Source organism: Rattus rattus, chromosome 4, assembly GCF_011064425.1.
Source record: "Rattus rattus isolate New Zealand chromosome 4, Rrattus_CSIRO_v1, whole genome shotgun sequence".
In the NCBI taxonomy this organism is placed as follows: Eukaryota; Metazoa; Chordata; class Mammalia; order Rodentia; family Muridae; genus Rattus; species Rattus rattus.
Genome location: NC_046157.1, coordinates 19,427,216 through 19,439,834, shown reverse-complemented (window position 1 = coordinate 19,439,834; position 12,619 = coordinate 19,427,216). Strand labels below are relative to the sequence as shown.

Genomic DNA, 12,619 nt, shown 5'->3' with positions numbered 1-12,619 from the left:
GCCACCCAGACACTGTCTGGGCAGACAGAGCCACCTGACAGAAGTTAGGACTTTTCTCACGCTGCTCCTTGCTCTTGGAACCCCAAGAGGTCTGTATGCTTGCAATTGCTCCCATAGGCACCCTGGTCTTCTCGTGCACCTGTGGCTATGAATTCCACTTTAAAAGAATGTTAATAATACAATCCAGGCCACGCTGGTTCCATCTGCATGTATGTGATTCTATGTGACAGAGCAGTTCTTTGCTGTGTCCCTAACATGCTACCCACCCAAAGGAGTTTTCTGGTTTCTTCCTCTTTTCTATAGATGACAAAAGAATTGTTTGTTTTGACAAATCAGTGATTATCAGAGTATAGCTTTGTTAGTTTACTGACTTAAAAAAAAATGGCTTGGCAGTTTCAATCACTAGAGTGACCTTATAAAAATTGCAATGGCTGTATGAAAACACAATGGCTACTAACACAGTTTGAAGGAGAATTGAGGTTAGAGGTTAGAGGTCAGAGGTCAGTTTAGTCAGACCATAATTAGTATCCTAAACTCCAAAGACTGGCAGAAAAGCATTTCAGGGCCATAGTAACTTGGAAAATCTTAAACTTTTTTTTTTTTTTTTTATTTGAGCTGAGGACCGAACCCAGGGCCTTGTGCTTGCTAGGCAAGCGCTCTACCACTGAGCTAAATCCCCAACCCCATAATCTTTAACTTTTTAAACTTAAATTTTAATTTTGTGTGTGTGTGTGTGCATGGGACATGTTAGTGAGCACGTGTCCCTGTATGAGGGGAGGTCAGAAGACAGCTTGTGGGGGGCAGTTCTTTCCTTCTGCTACTCGGGTTTGGGGTATCACAGGGTGTCATGTGCCCCACAGTGTACCCAGTATGCCTTATGAGTATTTTCTGTATGCTGTGACATTAAAAGGGGGGCAGGGTTGGTAGAGAAATCTTTCCTAAGTCAAGCGCCGAGAACTTGTGATTTAAAACGCGCCTCATTGTCTTAGGAAGCATCGCGCGATAAAAGAGATTTACTGGGAGCTGTCACAATCAATTTCTGGTAAAAGACGAGCTTTTATATAGTGTAAAAGCAACATTCGTTACAGAGTAATCTGGGAAAATGCTGGTTGTTAGGGGAACAATTAGCTAATTTTTATGGCTTAAGTAAAATATCGCTCATACTCCTGGAAGAAATTACTAGACAAATTGACAGTTCGGACAAACTTTTCGATCACAAAGAAGCAGTTCCAGATAATCACACTGACCGAAAAGAACACCTTCATTACCATCTAGATGAAGTAAGAGGGACGAGAAACAAACGTGAAAAATCCAAATGACCCAGGGCAGGCCCTGGGGGAGGGGAAGGGTGGGGCCCCTCCTAAAGAGATGCCTCCATGCCCTAGTCTAAACCGACTGAGGTAGTTTGCTGAGGTCGGCAGGGTGATGAGAGCTTTTAATATTTCTAAACAACCTGTTAGGTTTACGAACAAACTGTTAGATTCACGAGAACACCAAAACAAAGAAATTTTAAGATGGCCACGTGATTCCCAGGCCTTGCAAGCTGAATGAGCCAGGATAGAGGGGCCCACGTGGTACAAGCTTAGCTACCGTGTTAAGCGCGATATACTGACCCTCCCCACTTACTCTGTCGCATAATCGGCAATCACATTCAACCCAGGGGATTCTTAAAGCCTCACTCCATGTTTGTTTCACAAAACAAGTTTTACAATATCGTTCGCTACAACAGCCCACCTCCACACACACACACTGTATCACACCGACTACATAGCTGACCTACTAAGGACTTCTGCTTAGTATGTGTCCCCCAGTAATAATAACTGGGTTTCTCAGTTCACCTCTAGCTTGCTTCCCACCCATTGACTCTCCTCACTGTGTGGAAGATATGGTCGCTTCCTACCTGACAGACTTCAGTGTTTCAGAGTGAACTTACACACTCGTCCCTTCTGCTGCTCTTAATGTCCCTAGGTCTCCTAGTCCCTCTGCCAGTACCTCAGTCCCTATCCTGCACAAGACCCGAAGGACAAGACTGTGGCATTTATCCCTTTGCAATCTCTGAAAAACACCATCCGTGTCACATGCCTTGCACAGCTCCATTAAGTAAGCCACAGCCTGAGATCCTTTCTAAAGCTTGTTTTTTGATCTCACTGTATCTAGAATGATCTAATTTTCTTCCATGCCTGACTTCACAGGCTGCCCCCGAGACCAACTGACGCCCCTCCCTCTGCAGAGTGTCTCTCCTCAGCCTCTTCTAGAAAAGCTTCCTGGGCTGCCTTGCCACTAATTTCATAGATGTAAGTGAACCGTCTCCTCCTTTCTGAATCTAAGGGTTCTTCTGGTGACATATTTTCTTCCACAATTCTGTATTGTGTTTTTAAAAAAATTGATTCCCTCAGGAACCGCTGCGTTCCATCAGAAACGGCTCTGGCAGCCTGTTTGTCCTAAGTCCACTTAGCTCCTAGCTGTGCTCGTTTCTGCTGCTTACCTGTCATTTTCTGAGGTTCTATTCCCTCCCATCTGTGTCTCTCTAGATTGTTCCTGTGGATTTTCTACGTGTCCTTGGAAAGGAAAGCGAGTCTGTAGTTGCTGAGGGCTCCGTTCCATAGACACCCAGAGGGTTAGTTATGTAGCTCAAACCTTTGACACTGGATTTAACTCTTCTGTTCGCTCCTTTATGAATAACAAGAAGGATGTAAGATCTCCATCAGAACCAGGCAGTGTGGAGCAGGCCTGTGACTCCAGCACTTGGGGGATAAAGGCAGCAAGGCTGCAAGTTGGGACTATGCAGCAAAATTGAATCTCCAGGAAAAACGAAAAGGAAAAATGTGTGGGGAAGTGTCTGTATGATAATTTTTGTCTATTCTTTTAGTTCTGCTCATTGTTTCTGGTTCAATTTTCATGCTGTTATAGAGCATATATATGTATACATACTATATAAGCATATAAACATTTTTAGGTTTTAAAATTTTTCATCATTATAGTATTTCATCATTATAAAATTCTATTCTGTTCTCACAAATGGCTAAGACATCCTGGACAATCGCACTTGCATCATGGAAGTTCATTTTTAGCACCTTAATGGAGAACAGAGGTCATTTGTCAGAGCAGGTCCTAATTTTTAAGAGCACATTCTAAACAGTTGCTCCCTGCGAAGGGAGACTGGGAATAGGGCAGTGCCCACTCTTCACCTCTCTCAGATGGACTCACAAGAGCTAAAGGGTGCTGAGTTCTAACAGCAAGAATTTTCCAATGCCAGGCAACTAAGGCTTAGTTTGCCACATAGAGCTCCTCCTCCTCCTCCTCCACCTCCTCCTCCTCCTCCCTCTCCTCCTCCATCTCCCCCTCCCCCTCCTCCTCCCCCTCCTTTTCCTCCTCCTCCTCCTCTTCCTCCCCCTTTATCCCTCCTCCTCCTCTTCCCCCTCCTCCTCGTATTTCCACTCCTTCTCTTTCCTCCTCCTACTCTTCCTCCTCTTCTTCCTCCTCCTCCTTGATTTTTGAGATTTTTCTTCCCATCACAGGTTTTTTTTTTTGAGACAAGGTTTCTCTGTGTAGCCCTGGCAGTCCTGGAACTTGCTCTATGGACCGGGCTGGTCTTGAACTCAGAGATTCACCTCCCTCTGCCTCACCACCACTGCCTGGCTCAGATCAACTCTCTAAACCACTTAAATCACTCTAAAAAGCCTTCAGTGAGTCTTCGGTACTTTTCTAATCAAAATGATACCCCACGTGACTTTCAAGATCTCCACAAATTAAATCCTGGTGAGGTGGCACAATGCCTGCCATCCCATCCCTGGGGAGGCAGCAGGGGATTGCCCAGGGGTTCAAGGACAGCTGGGGCTGCACGGTGAGGCCTTGCCTAAAGAAGAAATGTTTTAAAACTCTCCACAATCTATCCTATTTATATTAGCTTTGTTTATTTCCCCAACTTTATATTATTGAAGCCTGACATTCTATACTGGGTCAAATTCATCATCAGGCTGATGCAGCGTTTGGATGCCAACAGCAATATTGTTATGATCAGGCTTGCTTGACTTCTTTAATAGATGTTTTGGGGGCTGTGGGCTCAAGTTACCAAAGTTGCTAGTACCACCCACTGCAAGCCATAAGTTCCACGTTAGTTAACAACTGGACAGGTACCTCAATCTATCCTAGCTTAAACCTAAAGGTTCCTTTATGCTCACATCATGGCCTCCCATGGTCAGCAGGGCATAGCTTGTCCATAGACTGTCACATGCATACTAAAGTTGCCTAATGTGGTCCCCTGATTTAGGGGTGTGATGTCCATATTTGGAGTCACCTTTGCCTTGTCTTTTCTGAGAATATGATGGAAATATTCTTTATCCTTTGGTGACCTATAAAACACTTCACACCATCCCCCTGTCCCATTATGTGTTCTCTCTACTTCTGCTCTACCTGTAGCCATCTTGATTCAGACACTTGAAGTACAGGAACCAAGGCTCTCGAGTGAACACATAATAATTTTCAAAAACAAGACCAGGGCTAAGTCTCTCTCCCATCTCCATTGCCATTCTCCATATTTATAACCTTGCACTGTTCTTTTCTAACCTAACACACACAGCTACTGCCCTTCCTAGCAGGGTGCAACAAAACACCCCAGTGGCGGGCACCCTAATGAAGAAGCGCTCTTGGCTGCTAGAACAGGATGCTAGACCTGGGCATAGCTTTAATTACCAGATCCTGGGAACACCATCCACCCAGCCAAACTTTGTGTGTTTTCTTGGAATTATTCTAAGCACTGGAATAGAGGGGAAAAAAATGAAGTCAGGCACACTGAGTTTAAGAACTAGTGTAAGAAATTGAGAGGAAGATCGGTGATTAAAATAGGGTATGGAAGATGTCAAGGAGCCCATTCCGGTTAGAACAAAGGAGTGGGAGTCAGTTAGAAGATAATTTCCAAAGACTGGAGATGACATTTTAACTGAGATGCAGGGAAGCCTAGAATGCCTACTGCTGTGTTCCTCTCTGCCGGAACAGCCCTAAGTAGCGGGCAACTATTCATTGAACATGTTTACTGTGAGAGAGAAGAGGGATTTCACCCGGCCAAGACGACAAACATTGTGGAGGTTTTAGAAAACACTGGATTTAGTAACTGTAATCGCGGCGCTAAAGTGGGTGAGAGGGAACGGCTGGGTCTAAGGTTGGATCTGTTGTTTAAGGTCTGAATATAAAATCCCCTCTAAAGGCTTTGTATCTTAAAGGAAACAGAGAGGCAGAAGACGGTCTATGTATCAGCGCCACCCTTCTGACTCTGCTGTGGGCCTGATGCACTGACCGTCAAATCATTGTTTCTCAATTCTGAAGCCATTCTTCTCTGTCACAGTTAAAAAAAAAATGGAAGCGGGTCTTTCAATATTTCCCCCTGTACCAACTGCCTCACGTTAGACTTTGTGCGTACACAGCACTGGAAAGGGACCTGGGAGGAGGCAGCCAGTTTTCTTCATGGTTCAGATGTGGTCTCCTGGCTGGAGAGATGGCTCAGTGGTTAAGAACATGGACTGCTCTTTCAGAGGTCCTGAGTTCAATTCCCAAATGTGGTCTCCTTTCTGGACTCCAGAAACCTTAAGAGTCCCCAGCTCTCTGGACCTCGTAGCACAGCGTCGCCAGCATCTGGTCCCTGCTCTATGTCAACTCTCGAGTGCCTTGCTGCTGCAGTGAATGTCTGTGGTGCCTACAGCTGGCAGTTCTATTTGTTCTATGGCTTGGTAAGTATCAAAGTCTCTGTGTTAAAGATTTGGTCCCCAAGAGTTGCTACTGAGAGGTGACTGAACTTTAAAGATGTGCAGCCCAAAGGGAGATTCTTGGGTTATCAGGATCACGCCCCCAGCAGATCATGGGATCTCAGATTCTCCCTTTTTCTCTCTGCTTCCTGGCTCAGGGGATGAGTGGCTTGATCTGCCACAACTTTCCATTTTTTTACGATGTGTTCCTATTGCCAGAAGGCAAATTTAACGGGGCCACTTGATCTCAGAACCACTTTTTCTCTCTATAATTTAATTCGGGCACTTTGTTACAGTGATGGAAAGATAACTAACACACCCGACACCTTTTGGGGAAGCTCTGAGCTGAATGCTGCCATGGAGTCACCTTCTAGTAAGACTCTCTGGCATCCCAAAGACGCCAAAGATTCCAAAGATCCCTCCAGTGAACTTCGGCCACAACCCTCTCCAACAAACTGTGCGATTGGTCTTTTCTGGAGTGGTCCAGCTCAAGGTAACTCCTTGTGTTAGTGATCCCCACATACTTCATGTTTTCTTGAAGAAAATGTCATGTTGAACCCTCTTTGTTAAAATTACTTGTACTGTTTCTGTTGTTTGGACCCTGAAACACACTGGCCAAAAGCTTCAGGAGTGAACTAAAGAGAACAGAGCGGACTTTGTTCAGGGAAGTCTGCAGAGGAAAGCCTGGTAGTTCCTTGAGTACAACTTGAGAGCTTCATGTCTCGAGAAAGGAGGGAGGGACCGGGAAACAGATGTTCAGGAAACTGGATATACAGGATTGGGTGGGAGGTTGGGGAGGAAAATGAGGGGAGTGTTCAAAGCCTGGAAGTCAAGGCGGGTGGCAGCTTTACCTTTGTAGAAATGTCCAACACAGCAGGAGAAGTTCAGGCCAGATTCCCCTGCACCTACTTACTATCTCTTACTCACAGGAGTTCCATACACTCTTGAATCACAAAGCTTTTGGAATTTTAGATTCTTTGGCATCCAGATGCAACTTCTCAGCCTTGGAGCAGTATGACCTAGCCTATTCACATCCATTTTTAAAGTAGGGGGACGATCCACTCCATCTGACTGTCATACTAGCCCAACAGCCTGTAAAGTTCTTTCCCATCCTTAAAGCTTTTGGTTTGGGCAGGCTCGCTTCCATTATACATCCCAGGGCCCAACCCCAGTCCTCACAAGCCAGTAAGTGAATCCTTCACTTACGATCCAATAATTGCCTGAATAAACAAAACCTCACGCCTCTCAGAGGAGAACAGCGAGTCAACCTGTACTTGCTAAGTGCTAAGGGATACAGATTTATGAAGTATCTCCTATGGACTCATTTTTGTTACTTCCTTTGGTTTTATTGGTGTGGTCTAAGGGTTCAGTCACAGAAACGAAAGGCTCCATACACCAGAATCTCAAGAGTTGTTTCTATGAACAGCTCTTGGAGCTCAGGACCAAGCCCCTGTACATCCTCGCTCTGAGTTGATATAGGAAGTGGTAGGGCTTGAGACAAGCATTTATGATGGCTTGGAATGTGCTTCCCACTTTACAAAGGCTAATTCTTCTGAGCTCAGCTTAATTCTCCCCTGACCTCCAAGCCAGATCCACTACACTCTTTCAGTGACACTTAGTTCAAAGTTGACATGATTATTTTGATTTTTTTGACTAAGTATATTTTTTCCTCTATCCACTCTAAACCCCAGGTTAGGCTTGGTCGGTATTTTGCTCACAATGGAATTCCAGTGCTAGCCTATGCCTGGAACTCAGAGTTTAGTAGATACTGGTAAAAATGAACGAGCTGTCCAGTTTATAATGTGTCTGTAACACCCCTTACTGCCCACAATGGTCCCTCCAAATGTGCTCTTATATCCATTGTACAAATGGAAAGACAGAGGGGGCTCACCAGATCCCATTGTCTCCAAGTCACATTGGACAGTATTGAAAGACAATAAAATAGTAGTTCCGGGTTAAAAAAACAAAAAAACCAAAACCAAAACAAAAAACAAAAGCAAAACAAAAAAACCCAAACCAAACCAAACCAAAAAAACCCCACAATTTGGCCAGAAAGCTATACTCGCCCATTTAAAGATCTCTGTAGGAAGGCATGGTTGGGATTCCCGGTGAGTCCCTCACAGCCATGTGGCATGGCCCTGGGCTGTTAAATTCCCCCCTTCCACTTCCCCTTCCGACTACCTCAGTTTGGCCTCCAAAGGGGGTGTCTGGTTTCAGGCGACTCCTCTCGCCTGGTATCAGGCGGGAGGTGTAGTGAGAGCTCCAGCGCCTGGACCCTTGGTGGGGGGAGAGCGGGAGGACCTCTTTGGGTGGGACCAAAACAGCAGCAAACACCACCTGGGGCTTTGTTAGCTAGGAGCCTTACCTGGGCAACTCTACTGCCTGCCCACCAGGGAGCAAGGGCACTATGTGATGTCACAGACTCCCCAGCACCCAGAGTTTGCGGGAGGGAGGATGCTGAAGGCCTGGGGAGGGGTGGTGGTGTCGGTGGTGGAGAGCCCATCAGGATGGGGTGGGCATTAGGGGCCCTGGGCGGATGTAAAGCTGCGAGCCCTAGGTTTAGAAGGACTGAAGAGCAGAAATAGCAAGCGAGGGAAAGCCCTGGGGACACAGCAAGCACTGAGTGCTCTGCTTGTTTGTACCAGGGCATATGTGAGTGCACTTCAGGCTCGCACTCAGTTCGTCCTTTTGGCTACCTTTACCGCCATATTCAGATAAGACGCCACATTCAGACAAGACGACCCAAGCATTAAGCGCCTTGCCCAAGGGAAGGATTAGCTAGTGATAGATCCAGGCTAGATCCAGATTCCTCCCTTCGAACCCCCAGCAGACTAAGAAGGGGATGGCGCTAAAGCATATAGGAGCAGTGTTCCGAATGCTTCTGGACACAGAGTAAGAAGGGATATCTTTGTATTCTCCCTGCAGAGTCCCGTCATGTGCGATGGGTGCTTGTGCGCACGCGCAAAGGCAATGAAGTCTCAGAGGCCCTCTGGAGGGAGGTTTCATTTTTAGAGACTAAGTATGAGGCCAAAGCTGAAGGTGGCTGGTGGCTGGCTAGATCCCGGCAGTAGGCTGGAACCCAGCTCTGGGTTTTTTGATTTCATGATGCTTACTCTTTTAGAGTCAAGCAAAGACTCACTGAGGTCTGCTGCACCCTTTGTCACTCCAGATCCATCTTTAAAGATCTGGACACAACCATCCAGTCTTCCAGCCCGTTTATACAGTAATGCACATTAGCCAGAATCAATGAATCCCTTCACCCCGGCCTTTAGAGGTTTCTGTAGCTGTGAGATGAAGCCGTTGTCTCCCCTTAAAGCAATTTCAAGCCTCACTGAGCAAGCCGGGGGTTTAGTGTCTGTATGCAGAGGGCTTCTCTCAGCCTGCCGCCCTCCACTTGCAAAGGAACTGTCCTCCTGTTATTTGTCAAAATCCTGCAGGTGCTCGCACACCCGGATGGTCTGGGGAGTCACTCACCCACAGGCAAGACCTAGTGATGAAAAAAAAATCAATCACAGGCCATCTCCGGCTTTCCCAAGGCCTTGGTGGAGGGACAGTCATTGGTATTACCCGTCCCCCCCACCCCACCCCTACTATAGCAGCATGGGTGGGACTGGGGAAGGCCAGTGATTGACAGATGTGTCTTCTGGGAGGAAAAAGAAAGGAGATGGAGAAGCCTATTTGATGCCTCCTGGGCTCTGGCCACCGAGGTCTGTTGTGTATGTGCATACGTGAAAAGTACTGGTTTCTTTTTTTCAGCAGGAAGAATACAGGCAGGAGTGAATAATGATTTTCATGCAGAAGGGGGCTTATCCGACAAAGCGTTAGCCACCTGGTGACGGGATATGATAAAAATTGAATTTTAGTGTGCCAGGTGGGAGAGGAATATAAGAAAGGAATCTCAAAATGCTGTCCGAAGCGAGGTCTGATGTCTCTGCAGGAGGCGAGGTTTCGAGGCAGCTCTCCGTCAATCAATATGTGTAACAGAAAAAATACAGCAAAGAGAAGGCTACCAGGACCCAGTGAGGACAAAATTCAGGGAAGCCACTTTAAGCGAGGCAAGTACAGGAGAGGAAATGTGACTGCTGGTCCTGCGTTGGAGTGGGTGGTGGGTTCCTGGGTGCTCAAGAGATTTCAGGATCCACGTGGACTTTTAGATACACCGCGTATTAAATCTTTTAAAAGTAAAAACAGGTCGAATAGGTTACACTCATCCCCTCTGCTTTCTTGGAGCCTCGAGGGCTAATGGTACCTTTCTCATCTCCGTTTTATTTTCCCTCTCCTGCTAGATCGTCCTTGACAGTCTACACGGTCTAATTTCTCCTATTCTATTTCTCTCCACTCTCATCCTCATTTCTCTTCCCTTCTGTACTGCAAAGCTCTCCTGGGCTGCTCTCTCCCGGCCTCTTTCGTATCCACTTGACTTAGGGTTTCAACTTCACCCCTGCATCCACACCCCACCTTCTAGGTCTCCCGATCCTCATGATAAACGAAGATGACCTCCCCCGGTCTCACGGTTTAGATGCCAAATTTAGGTCTCCGGCCCGAGCCCCTCCTTAAACGCCTCACTAGCACCCACCACCGAATGCCTGATCCCCTTCCCTGACCTCAGTCCCACATCCTCTCTAAGCCAGCTCCGTCAGACTCTTCCACATCAGCCGTAGCACCGGCACCCATCTCGTGCTTCGGCCTCAAGCTCATGGCTTTACTTCTGCGTGCTGCTTTCTCATAGCTCATATTCCAATCTGCTTGCAAAAGTCACCCCCAACCTGAGCACACCACCTCCAGAACCTTTGTCTGAGGAAGCCGTGCCTCATCTGTCCCACCACAGTGGCTTCCTAGACCAAGTCCCTGTTTTGTCCTTGCTCCTCTGTGGCCTCCAGTACTATCCTTTGAACACTGACGACTGCTGTCACTCCTGTCCCCAGACCCCCTCAGTGTCTCCTACTTTACACAGAGTTAAAATCGAAGTGATCCACAGAGCCTTTAGCTTCCCCACACTTACTCACCCTGTTCTCTTCTCAATTGCCCCCAGACACCCTGGCCATGCCGTTTCTCTGAGAGGTGAGGCTCATCCCTGCCTTGGAAATACACTTGCTTTTCCTTCATGAGGAGTACAGCCTCTTCAGATCTCCACATGGCTAGTTCTTCAGCTCCTCAACTGGCACCCAAAAGTTATCTCCGGGAGAGGCGTCTCTGACTCCTCCATTTAAAAGGGAACACAGCATCCCCTTCAAGTTCTCCCTCATTTTACTCACATCAAATGGTCTGGTTTCAAGAACTCGCTTTATTAAATTTCTACATCCTTCTACAGAAATATGCGGGGCCCTTTGGCTCTGCTTTATTCATGTTGTGTTTTGAGGCCCTAGCATAAGGCCAAATGCAAAGCAGGCAAGCATTAATATTCATTGACTTAATGAGACGTCTTTTCCCCCTTCTACCATTTTCTCCCATCTCCTTCCTTCCAAGAGGATGTCCTGGAAAATGATAGGCCAGTGTTTATTCAGCTGGTCTCACTCTCTGGTCTTAGGAACTAAAGCTTTACCAGTTTCAGAAATGACCAAAGGGAGAAGGCCTACTGGTCTCCATATTAGTACCATCACAGCTGCCTTGTATCAACTACCCATGACAACCATGTGCTCAGAAAGGTCCGTGCTCCTGCACGGTCCACCCATGGCTCACCTTTTTCAGGTCCAACATATGTTATTTTGTAGGAAGACGGGAAAGGGACTGTGGTACCTCCTGCTTGTGAGGCTGAGATGGAGCTCATGATGGTGGAGTCCTAGTCAGGATCTTGGTCAGGTCTAGCCCACTTCTGATAAATGCCCCATTGACATCCATTACCTGACCTTACGGGCTGAGATGCTAAGCCAAAAAGCCAGAACTTTAGCAATACTTAGATTCTTAGGTTCCAATTGATCCCTTGGCCAACTCAGAGCTTGGGGAAAAGAACTGACGAATCAATGGTTTGATTTAGTTTCAAAATCAGAGCAGGGGAATGTGAGGACTCAGCTCCCAGATCCAGGCTAACTCCATGACAAGCTGCAAACTGGAAGTTTGGCAGAGTAGGCCTAAATTTGTGTTTCCCAGAAATGAGAACCGGGATCCAGGAACCTGTGGTCAGTCAGCCACAGCTGTAGGCTGCCAATCTGAGGACACCTTGTCATCTGCCCTGAAGTAAGAATGAGTAAGCAACCCCCTGGGAAGTCTCCAGAGCTGAACTAATTGTAGAATCAGCCAGACCCCTAGAGATAGAACTGACCAACCAAGGTAAAAGGGCATACACCCCTCCCTGGAACCAACTGACAATAAAAGCTGGGCAGCTCCACTAGGGGTCTCCATTCTCAAATGGGGAGACCCCTGCAGGCAAGAAATTCAGTTGAGCAAACACTCTTGCTTTCACATACTACTTGAGTGTGGGGTGTCATTCTCCAGTGATTCTTGGACCCTAACAAGGAGAACATCCATCCATCTTCTCAGAGCTGATGCACCCAGTGTACATTAACTCCAGTTCAGAAACATTCACGTTCTTTTCTAAGGTTAGCAATTTAAATACAACACAGACTCATCAGCTCACTTCCTAAGGGGCAGGAGTCTAGGGAAAGGCTACTGATCCTCTCTAAGACTCTTTCCAGATTGTATCCAAGTGCCAGGTGTCTGTGATCTTAATTTGAGGCTCCCGGGCCTCTTCCTGCTCATGGCTATTGGCAGAATCTCATTTCTTGTGGTTATAGATCAGTTCTCTTGCCAGCTATTGATGAGGGAGATTCCTCTTAGCTCTGGAAGCCACCCTCATGTCTTCGTGACATGGTCTTCTCATAGAAGTCACGACCTGGTTGGTTTTTTCCCCAGTTCATCAGAAGCATGTTCTATTTCTTCTTGCC

At 46.8% G+C, this 12,619-nt stretch overlaps 1 protein-coding gene across 1 annotated transcript in view; it reads right to left on the bottom strand.

Annotated features, from left to right (window-relative positions):
• Ropn1 (rhophilin associated tail protein 1) overlaps positions 1-8,064 on the bottom strand; it is a 28,779-nt gene extending 20,715 nt beyond the window's left edge. The window contains exon 1 of the mRNA XM_032899266.1: positions 7,920-8,064. The gene's annotated coding sequence lies outside the window, so the exon portion shown is untranslated. The remainder of the gene's footprint in view (positions 1-7,919) is intronic.
• Positions 8,065-12,619: the final 4,555 nt, after the last annotated feature.